At 42.1% G+C, this 12049-nt stretch overlaps 1 protein-coding gene across 18 annotated transcripts in view; it reads right to left on the minus strand.

Annotated features, from left to right (window-relative positions):
* The window catches only part of foxp1b (forkhead box P1b), a 149579-nt gene that overhangs the window by 55227 nt on the left and 82303 nt on the right, over window positions 1-12049 (minus strand). The gene's annotated exons all lie outside the window — the stretch shown is intronic.

The following is a 12049-nucleotide window of genomic DNA, read 5'->3' on the forward strand; positions in this document are numbered from 1 at the left end:
AAGATATCTACAGGGAACAGGCAAATAGAAAGCTCTGTGGACAGATGAAAAGATCCAACTATGAGAACTGGTCTTAGTGTGAGTAAAGTCTGACAATACTTTAAGGCAGAAAGGGGAGAGACAGTCAGGGGGTTTGGAGTGAACAGCTGTATGACGGTCTGTGTGTGGGTGTGTGGGTGCTGACCCTCCCAAACACACGGCTGTCGGATGACATCATGGGGCATAAATACGACCACAGGCTGCAAAGAGGCCACACTGCTGGCATCTCAACAAGCTTAACTTTAAAGTACATAAATTCTCCTCCTGCTCTCCGTCCGTCTCTGTTGTCCTCTGAGCTCTGCTGCAAAAGATAAATGATGCTAGAGCAACGTACCTCATTCTGCATGTCTGATTGTCCTTTGCTTTGTGAAAGGGGAGCCCCCCAGCGAGTGAGCGTACTCATAAAGAAAGTGTATAAATTGAAACTAAGAACTACGTGTGCAAGATTCACTCCCACACGCAATGACAATATTTTCATTTTAGGCATTTAGATTGTTTCTTCAGAACAACTCGCGATCCGGTCGCAAAATCGGAAGCAAAAACATGTTGTGAAGTGAAGCGACAGGGAGAGGGGATTAGAAAAATACTAATATGAAGTAATATTGTGACTCGTGAACTCATGCAAACCACGTTGATATTTTTTTTCATCACTTTATAAAGACTTTTAAATGTTAACAGCAAACCAATATTTTAAAAGGGTAAAAATACAAGAAACAGTCTAGTAAAAATTGTAATAGTAAAAATAGTTCCTGAAAGTCCTTGACATTTAAAAGAGCCTTCTGTTTCATCAATTAAATTAAAGGTTATTATTTATTAAATAAATAATAAATTCTGTTATTGGGCGACAAAAAAAATCAGCTTCCATTCAGTTAAACAAAAGCAAAAAAAATACACCTTAAAATAAAATATTAACCAACATTACCAGATTTTAAAACAGTATTCCTCACAGCAATTAATGTGGAAGTATTTTTGCATTAGAAGCTCTGATAATCTGATATACTCAGATATCAAGAACTTCAAATGACTAAGACACAGAAATGCTGATAATTCATAAGGAAATTCGAAATAAGAAAAAAAGCTGTACTGAAATCATTCATGACGCTTAAGGCGTGTTTTTACGGGCACAATGAAGAGTAAACAAAGTTTGATGTTTTCTTTTCCGCTCTAACTGATGACACATGCAGTGAAATGTGTGTGCGGCGCGCATGTGTCTGGGTTTACAACCGAGGGTGTTGGAACAAAGAGAGTTGAGTCAACAGTAATGGATGAAAAGATACATTTCTGGGAAGTCTTCCTTTACCGTCTTCATCTTCATTACAGAGCAAAGAAGAAAAATATATATAATATATATGATCAATTGCCATGTGCAGATGAAGCAACTGTGACACTAATGTGCGCTCTTAAGAAGTACATTAATATTGTAACATTCTTTCTATTATGACTAAGTTGCGAGGTCAACATGTGCTACTCAAACTGAGGCTGGCTGAAGAGGATTAATTAATGAAATGAAGACAGGTAACACCTAAATCTGGCCAACAGGGCGTCCGTTTATGCACGTAAGTGCGTTTCTGCTCAAATTTTTACATGATCTGTCTTTGCATACGTCCTTTGGTGACAGGAAATTTACATGACATGGGTTAATTAAGGTAATGTCTAATGTGTTTAACTTAAAACAGAGCAGCCACATGACAATTTAAACAATGACGGCATTCTGCACCATGGCATGAAAATGGCAAAATGAACACGACCTCCTAATATTCACGTCAACAGCTTCATCAAATTATTCCCCCAATTTAAGTAAGGGCAATAATTATGTGATCATGCACTTGAAAACATAATCAATGACCATCATGACACAGGCAAATTACATGAAATCACACTGCTGCCTGACAGCACATGCCTGAATATGCTGCCATAATAACAACGTTACAATCTGACTTGTAAAAACCAAAGACACAAAATGAGTAAATGCTGTTGCTGGTATATAAAATCACAAGGGAAAAAGGACTGAGAGGCTGAGTTGTGAGCTCTGATCCACATTTGAGAATGTTGCTGTCATGTTTGTATTTTAAAAAGGCCACTGGTGCTGGCATGCCTTCGAGAGGCCTAATGCTGGGCTAAAATAACCTATTGTGAACTGTCACTGCCATGTTTACACAGCAACCACTCCTCCATTTCAGAGCTTCCCCCTCCTGATCCTCCCCCTCTGGCATTTATCTTCTTTTGATCTTCCATTCAAAGGTACTGGATGCTTGAGAGACATGCAAGTGTGAGAGCTTCTCCAGGAAAATGTGATAAACTGGAAGCTGATGACAGGCACAAAGCACCTGAAGCGCAGAGAAATAAGGGAAACAGTGTGTTTTCTATATGTACTATAATAAAGAATCATATTTTGTATTGTAAACACGCCATTGCACACTTTTTGAACATATTAAGAGCTGAAAAGTAAACTCACTGTAGATAACATTCAGAGCATCTGTGATATGCTGCGTCTTGATAAATTGAATTTGTGTAGGCCACACAATCTTGTGTGTAAGCATACAAGACTACAGCAGCCCTATTATAATCACAACTGAGGCTGTTTGGGCTGTTTGGGAGGCAAGCTTGTTACTGGTATAAGAACCAAGCTGCACAGATAAACGCCTACATCCACACAGCATACATGCATGCACTGTTTGTGGGTCGAAATGCACACAAATACAAATACACACAAACACACACACCATGGAGGGAGTTGAAGCCTCCAGGTGCTTTTGATTAGAAAACAGCCTCCAGCATGTGACAAAGGTTTTTATCAGCAACAAAGCTGGTGCAATTTGGTATCCTTGTCATTTGCAGTCCTCTTTTATATTCCCCATTTCAAATGTGTTCAAAGTTCACACCCTCTTCCCCATGTTAACGCGACTTCCTCAATAAACAACAGGCGTTTTATCTGCATCTACTTTCACACCATATTAGTGAATAGAGGCAGAAGCGTCTCTTATGTCCCTGGGCTATCACGCTGTGATAAGGGAACTGCTAAGTACTGGATGTCTTTATGTGCAGTCTGCACATGTGGATTATTTACAGGCTTTGGGGTTTCCTGCTGCTAAAGCCAGCTCTGGGTGTCTTACAAATCCCAGCTCAGAGCATTGCCACACAGTCAAGTCTGCTCTCTGCTGAATCCCTTGCTGCACCTCTTTCACGCTATGACAAAAAAAACCTCTGACATATTTCAGATATGTCTTTTTTCTCTCATCATTTTGTGCAACTTCACTGAACCGTGGTTACAATCAAAAACAGCACCAACAGGCCAAATCTAGCTGTGTATAAAGCAAAGACGTCCGAGGGAATCTCTCCAAGTGTGATGGACACTCACATTATATTTCCTAAATGACAGACAAACAACAAGTGGATGTGGAAGAAGAAGGTCCAAATGTTGAGGGGAACATGTTTACGGGGCGAAATTTTCAGGGTGTCCCCATCAGGAGTCAGACGGTGAGAAACGTGGCCAGCTTTGTTTGTTCGGGATCATCAACAGAGAGACCTCTGTAGTTCTACAAACGTCCGGCTCCTCAGCTGGCGAAGACCTTGAACGTGAAATGGTTTCAAGCAGATTGCTCCTAATTGCTAGAAGATGTGCAAGCAGGTGTAACCGGATCCCTGAGGCCACTCGGAGAAAAGGAGAACAAACGAGATGTGCATCTGTTTGTGTGTCTCTCTGCACTTGTGTATTTGTGTGTGTGTGTGTGCGTGTATTTACTCAGTGACCACGTTTTGCCAGCCTTTAATAGTCAGGAGAGTGTGGCTCAGAGACAGCCAGCAACAACACGACTAATAGGTTAGCTCTTAATGTAGTCCGGCTCAGACGACACCGGGCCCTTCGGTCTCACTCTGCGGTCCCCTATGGGGCTTCAACACCAGCGGCCTAAATGTCAAGGTTATCTGCTTGACTTTATGACTGATGGCATGTCTCAGCTCACCTGACATTTGTGACTTCTGCTGTTTCCTTTCCAAAGACAAGGCCCTCTGCTCCTCAGTGGTCCTAGAGGAACCAGACCAAGAGGCCAGGGTCCTCTTTCAGCCAGCACCCCAAAAAAGGCAAAGTTATCCAATCATTTTATGGGCTACTCTAGCCGGTGGGAATGAAACTGCAAAAGCTGGAGGTATGACTGGTCCTATGCTCACAACATGACTTAAATGTTAGAAGGGTGTTGACTATGCAAACATACAGTAATGGAATTCACTTGGAATATTTGTCACTTTAATTGAAATGCATATATATATACTATATTTATTTATTTATGTTAGCAGGGGGTGATTTTTAAACATGTAAGCGGATAAGCGGTGAGGATCATGTCTGATTATATTAATTGCATTTTCTTCTTTCTCTTTTCCTCAGTAATACAGGCGTTTATCTGCAATGCAAAGCAGGGAAAGTCTGGTTTCCCACTAAGTATATAATTAATGCCATTTCCAAAAAGCCACTCCACATGGAAAACAGGCCCTGATGCTCAAACCTCACGCATTACAGGGCCCTCGCAACAACACTCTCCAGTCTGTGTTTAGATTTCTAAACTAATTCATGTAGAATACATAAATAAATCAACGTTTTATACCCACTTCAAACCATTAGATTCCCTTCCTTTGCTGCACTTTTCAACTAATCTATTAATATTTATGACAACACTAAACATTTCAAATATCCACATTTAAACAATAAGGGAATGCATACACTTACATAAGACATAATCGGACTTCAAAACCCCATTTTGTTTGTCTGACATGTTTCCCTCTGAACCCCCCCCCCCAAAAAGAAAAAAAAGTAATGCTATGCCCTGACAAATAGTAAGAAAAACAGGACAAAAGCAAAGTTATTAACTGTGAGTGGAGATAGAAGAGAGGGAGCTGTGAGGCAGGACTGCTGATGGTGGGAGTGAAGTGAAAAGTGGGGGGTGGGAGGGGGTAAGAGTGTGAAACACAGAGGAGAGAGGTAAAAGGGAAATGAGGAGAGTGTAAGAGATGGGAGGCGAAGGGCACAAGAGGTGCAAAGGGGAGGATAAACAGCGCCCCAACCAGGCGGTGCGGACGCTCCGAGCCTGGTACAGAGGGGGTCAACCCCACTCTGCCCCCCCAACCACCGCCGCCCCTCCCCTCCTACCCGGCGAGGTCAGCTCAGCTATGCGGGCCTGACAGCTTCCGTTTGCTGTGTGCTCGCCGTTTGTTTGGATTCCCCAGCCTTGCTTAGCCAGCAGCTTAACAACAGATGGCTAAAGAAGGCCTCTATTCAGAGTCGTCTGGATCAGAAAATCACACCAAGGAAAGGACACAGGCTGCAGACAAAACACACAGACGCATCACAGGCACACATGCAAATGACATGGATTGTCAGAGTTGCACATGCTGCAAATGGGAGAAGAGCAAATAAGGCTTTGCTTGCTGCAAACACTTTTCAATTTCAATCACCCACAAAAAAAAAGGAAAAAAAAAAACGCATGCAAAAAACCCAGAGAGAAGACACACGCAACAACATGCACATTAGCAGCACAAGCACATGCACTGCATTGTGTGATTATACCAAACAACTTCCTGGGACGACTCAATAACAGAGCAGATCTGAAAGCATTTCCGTCCCCTGCCATTATTAAACGAATACTGTGTTTATTACAGCTTTAGTGCGATGTAAACTCATAAACATCCTCCCAGAGTACAAGAGGAGCTGTCAGCTAAATATTGTTTCTCTCATGAGTCGCTCTTCCACCTCAATTACGCCTTTCAACTTCATAGGCTCAGTATGACAAAGTGGCAGTAAAAATCATTCACATTAATACTCCATTGTGCATCTGCTGCTAAAGGTAATTAAAGAAGTAAATGACTCATAAGAATAGACATATTAGCTGCAAAATGAAAGGCAACTGGGCTGCCTCATGAAAATATGTACCATTAAGATACTGCATTTTCATATTGGGGTAATCAGCTCCACTAGCCTGATGCTGATTTAATCCACTCCAGTGGAAAGTCTATCAGCGCACAGCCGCGTGTCACTGTCTCTCTTATATCTACCCGCCAAGAGCCTGGCATTCTACTATAGCACTGGCTGTGAATGGCTCTACTAAAGAAGGGAGGTCACACACAGGCAAATCAGTCAGAGAAGCAGTCAATGCTTAGGTGTCATTTAGAGGCAGATGGAGAGAAAAGGGGGGAAAAGAGGTATGAGTGAGACAGGGGGATAAACTGAGCTAACACAGTGAGGGAAAAAAAAGCAAAAGCATAAACGATCTGGGAACAATGCAGCGAGCAGATCTCAGCAGCCCTTCTCTCCCTGACCTTAGCTTTTTGTTCTGAGCATATGATGCCCCAGGATGCCCACCACTGAATACGGCGATAAAATCCGTCAAGTTGATAAAGTGAGAGGAAAAGAGCAGAGGCATGCCAACTGCGCTGGGTGCTTAGATGGACTGTTAGAAAACATGGGCTCCTCCCGATTGCATCTTCGTTAGAAGTATTGCATCACTTGTGTTGTGCTTGGGAAAATGGGCGCTTCCAAAAGCCCAGCGTGAGACCTAGAATACTGTGAGCACATTTTATCATGCGTGAATGATATTGTTTAGAATGGGAAGATCTATCTGCCCTGGTCTCATAGACAGAGGACTCAACCTTATTGATACACTCGAGACATCCAGGATATGACCAGTAAAACCCCTAATCTTCCAATTTAGTTGTGGTGAATATAGATGAATGCAGTCTACACACAGATACGGGCAGGGGAGGAGCGATCAGACAGTTGCCACAGTCATGGAGCCTTACAGTGCTCGGGGCCTCAACCGATGCCCTGTGTTGTCAGCTGACCACTCAGCTGATTAATTCGGGATGGACGCAAAAGTAGCTCATCTAGATGAACACTCCCTCTAATGAATGAAGGAAAACAGACAACAAACGTGACACTGCCCATAGCTAATTTTCACCGAAATGGATTAGAAATCTGGCCAAAAACCGGACAAGAATCTTGTCTAAGTATACTGTTGACGCAAAGACGCAAAACCTAAAATCTCATTTCTTGATGTAAACTAACTGTTGTCTTCTGTATCTTTCATTTAACAGCCATACTGTAGCCTTTATGGCGAGGCTGCCTGTGGTTTTCGACTGTACATCTCTTCCCACTGATGCTCGCTGCCTTGAACTGTCCTGACCTGAGACCTAACACATCATGAGCTACTGAGGGAGAATTCCCAGTGTGCACGCATGTGTGTGTGTGTGTGTGTGTGTGTGTGTGTGTGGAGGCGAGTGTTCCTCCAAAGAAGAGGATTTTCTATAAATCACAGGCCAGTCCAATTGGCTATGGATTGAGTTGCAGTGGGGAGAGACAGCTCCCTGGGAATAGCAGTGTCTCTGTTGAAGTCATTCCAAGATGGGTAATATGATCCTATGCTGCCAGGAATAAAGGAAAAGAAGAAAAAAGGAAGAAAAAAAATCTGATTGCTCCGGCCATAAAGACGAGTAATCTCCAACAGGGTCAGACACATCACCTGTCACTGGACTGTAATGTATTATAGTCTCACAGGCAGATGATGTGACACATGGTAGGTCTCACTTTTTTGGTGGTTTATGCGCAGACCTTTTCTTGGGGTATTTTCCTAATCTTTTATTGAAATGATAGGAAAAGATGGAAGTTGTTTGGGGGAAATAAAACATTTCCGCTTCTGGTGCCAAGGAGGATGTAAACTTCTTGGCTGAGGTTCCTCTGGTGACCATGTCACAAAGCTATGATGGTAACTGTACAATCCCACAGATACAAACTCTATGTGTGAGAAAGATGAGCTCAGACAATCTCAACTGAGAATCTAGCAGAGCATCATCCCAACATCCAACACAAAATATAATCAAATGGAAAGTTTGTTCGCTCCGTGCTGACCGTTAACGTACCATTAATGTCTAAGACATTATTCAACACAACAATAAATGACAAAACAGGTTTGCACTGTGCAATGACAGCTTGTACTTGGGACTAAGAGTGGCAGATAATTTAGCAAACTATATTGTTTTAATGTTACCCAACCATCTAAAGCTACAGCTAATTCACATTCAATTTGGAAAAGTCCACCCATTGATGAAGACTGCCAACAACAGAACTGCTGCTGTAGCTTTGAGCTTTTTAGTCACAGTGTATTGAGAAATTAAGATACTACATAGTTATACGTCAGCTTAATAATAAAAATGTGACATTAAATAAAGTATACTTTTCCCTACAGCTCAAAGTCCTCACAAATTTCCTTCTTGTTTGTTGTTCGTTTTTATCCAGTTCTTTGTCAGTTGAATCAATTTGCACATTCATCTGTGATGTTTACAGGTGGGTTGAACTTTTGACCCCACAGTTAACAGGTAACTTAACTTTTGACCCCACAGTCAAACAATTTAATTTGCTTTGCCATTGTCTTTAAAACAGATGCCTGTGAGCACATCCACACACCAACGGACGAGCAGTGTTGTCGGATTCTGGTTCCGGCTATAGCAGCAATATTTAAATGTCACCAATGCAATAAATATTAAAAATATACAGCAGATTTTGCTATTTTGCAATGGCAACCTGGCAACCGTTACTGTCAGCCACGTGGTCTGCAAGTCTGCTAGTGTTTTCCCTCAAGTACACCAACTGATTAATGAACCTGACAATTACACATCAATGGCGAAAGCCAGTAGAGAGAAACCTTTGGTGTGTGTGCGGCAACAAAACAATTGGCAGCTATTCAGAGTAGTGCATTTGAACCAGGAAATGGATGTAATACAGTTTATGTAACAGTTGGTAGCACCACCAACACCCACTTAATGACAAATACATGGCTTGGAGTTACATGGCTTGGAGTTTCCTATAGCTTTAAGGTTTTAAGTCTTTCTAATGTCTATCTACAACTAAAGATATAAACTTATAATCAGAAGGAGTTAATCCTAGTCATCTGGGACTCAAGATTAGATTGTCCAACCACTTTCACAGTTACCAATTTTGACTTACAAATTCTCTTTCATTTGAGTCGTTTTCTCGAGTGTTTGTGGACTAACAAGTCATGAAAAAAGTCCTTTCAGCGTAAGCATTTCTCCGAACCACCTCAAGCTTAATTAACATGCAGAGTGCAGCGTGGTGACAGAATTGGCCGCCCTCAATCTGCCTGAGCCACCTTCAGCTTTAGGCACAGGGACCTGCAGGCTTCAATAAATGTCGCAGGAGAAGATGATCACATCTCAAATTAAGTTATGCGCTAAGCTTGAAGGGCTTACATAAACATGTGACGGAAATATTAACAGTATGACACAAACTCAGGGAACAGACGGGAGGAAAAACTGTGGTTAAAAAAAAAAAAAACACAGGTCCTGATGCTCGAACTTGAAAAGCATTTAAAATAATGCAATTGGGTGAATAATTTGCCCAGATGTTGAATTTTCATTGATGACTGAACATTGCATATATACAATAAATCACCCCCCCACCCTTCCTCAGAGAGAGGTACATAGCAGTGGTTGGCATGAATAAGAGGTAAAAGTAAAACGCTGGTGGCAGAAGTAGCCCAAACAACAAGCACTGCAGGAACCAAGGGCATGTGGGCTATAGAGCTGCTGGGGTGGTGGGCGGGGGGATGACAGACTGCTGTTCAACTCCATTAGCTGCTATGTGAGAGGGGTGCATCTAGCAGCACACGACCTGTGAAGAATCTTAGATCTCACTTGGAATGGGGACTGCCGCATTAATTCTAGGAAACTGTAATCTCTCAAGCAAATCAAATTACTCTCATTAAGCGCAAGAAGAAAACTGCCTCTGTAATAAGTATGTATAAAAAGTATTTATTACCAATAATCACCTCTTTAATATGAGATGGCTTGCAACGGCTTTTATTTTTGCTGATTAAGTTTAAAAATGGGGAAACAAGGAAGGGCACATGCTCACGGACGCATATGCATGGCTTTTGCACACACACAAACACACACACACACACTAATACACACCCCATGGAGTTTATGAGAGCAGTTGATACAGTGATTAAAGGGGAGGGTAGAGGAATACAGTGCTTGAGGGCCTTGGAGAGGACGTGCCTCACCTAGTCATAAAAACACACCTCTGTCTTTAAGCCAGCACCAGAATCACTCTCAGAGGGTTCACTTGGAGGTGAATCGCTGAAGAATTTACATGCAAAGTAGCACATGTCATCACCCCAGACAGTGTGCTTGCACACATAGCGTCGCACTGTAACTTGGCATACGTGCGCTGACCGCCACATATTCGCAACGGTTTGTGAGGTTGACAGCCTGACCCAGGGCAGGCTCTCTCTGAACAATGCTATTTTGGAAATACGCACAGCAGCTGCTGACGCCCCCGACCTTTTCATTTGCATAATTTGTGTAGCAACAAGCCTAACTATTCCACCCAACAGCCAGCAGTATGTTACAGTTATGTATGTTTGGCTTTTAAACAGTAAATAAAGATAAATAAGATTGTGGGCATAATGAATGTGGTGGGAGGTGAAGGCTTTTGCTCTTCTTCCAGGATATGACATCATTCCACAAAGCACAAGGTGCCAACTATAATTGCCCTGCTGGTAAATGGAAGAGACAGATTTGCTCCAACCCAGTTTCTAGTGTTTGATTCTTTGTTCATATAATCAATTAATTACATCTCAAAAAAAAAAAAAAGTTAACAAAAACACATCGAAACGGGTGATAAAAACAATTTGCTTCCACAAAATCAATTAGGACAGAGGGTCAGTGGGTCATTCATTTATTGGTTCAGCATAATTACCTGTTTTTCCTCCCTTCATTTACTTCTTTATTCATCTGGGACACCAATGTCCCCGCAAACCAAAAGAACACACTTTTTTGTGATTATTCAAATTAAACGCTGATTCCTCAGAGAAAACGTCTGTCAAACTACAACACGGCAAAGCTAATATGCTCCAAAAACAAACTCCCCTGCAGCCAAATGAGGGAATTCTATTAGATGTCAGCCTACATACTATAAATTCCAATTTGACTTGCCCAATCAGGTAATAAGTAAATAAATAAAGAACCCTCTAAAATGACATTAGAAATCGCAATCTGATCTTGTGGAATATGAATTATGATGGAAATATGCTCAAGAGCCTACACCTATGCCTTGATCTGAAATGAGTGCTTGGCAAGAGGACAGGTTACAGCAATACTGTTGCCCTGTGGCTACAAATCACTGCTGGCGCTTCTCTGACTGTTTATCAAAGGGGCTGCATCCACTCTTGCCTGTCCTGTCTGCTATGATTCATAGTGGGTACAAACGGGAGGTGAGACAGAGAGAGAAGGAGGAGGATCATGGCTAGCTACAGATGTTCTTTCGCTCTTTTGAAGAAAGCTGTAAAGACGTCTATAAACTGCGTAGTTCCAGTATAAAGTAAAAGGTGTTGGTCTTATGACAGACAGAGGCACTTATCATGTTTTACACAGAAAAGCAGACACAGCTTGTCTGCCTGCAGAATATCACATTAACACTTTGTAAACATCCACCCATAAAGATAATTATTTTGATTGCAAAACTCTGGTGGGGCTTTTCTTCTCCTCCTCAACATCTGGTTAAAATATGGGGCAAATGCTGGCTTGCTGAAAATAGACTGCACACACATATAAATAGAGTGGTGGGTAACTTTCATTTTTTTTCCCTCCCTGTAGTTTACATGGTTTTTTTTCTCTCTTGGTGGCGAGTCAGCGAAAAGGCAGGAGCTGTGGCTCCCCACAACGCACCTGCCAGGAAGTGGTCCTTTTCTCTCCAGCCAGCAGAGAGGCTGCTGGGATATGCCAGGACATGCAGCTGCAGCACGAGGCTTGATGATCCTACAGGCAGGGCAATGCGGAGGTACAGAAGCGCACACTTCACTCAAACGAATGAGCCATTTCAGAAACATTTTCTTACATTCAAAATCTTGGTTTATTTTTTTTCATTTCCTTGTGTTCCCGGTTGTGTAGTGGGCCAGACAGATGAGGAGAGGCCTCAGGAGTAGAACATAGCAGAGGAGACTGTGAT

Source organism: Scatophagus argus, chromosome 3 (genome assembly GCF_020382885.2).
Source record: "Scatophagus argus isolate fScaArg1 chromosome 3, fScaArg1.pri, whole genome shotgun sequence".
In the NCBI taxonomy this organism is placed as follows: domain Eukaryota; kingdom Metazoa; phylum Chordata; class Actinopteri; family Scatophagidae; genus Scatophagus; species Scatophagus argus.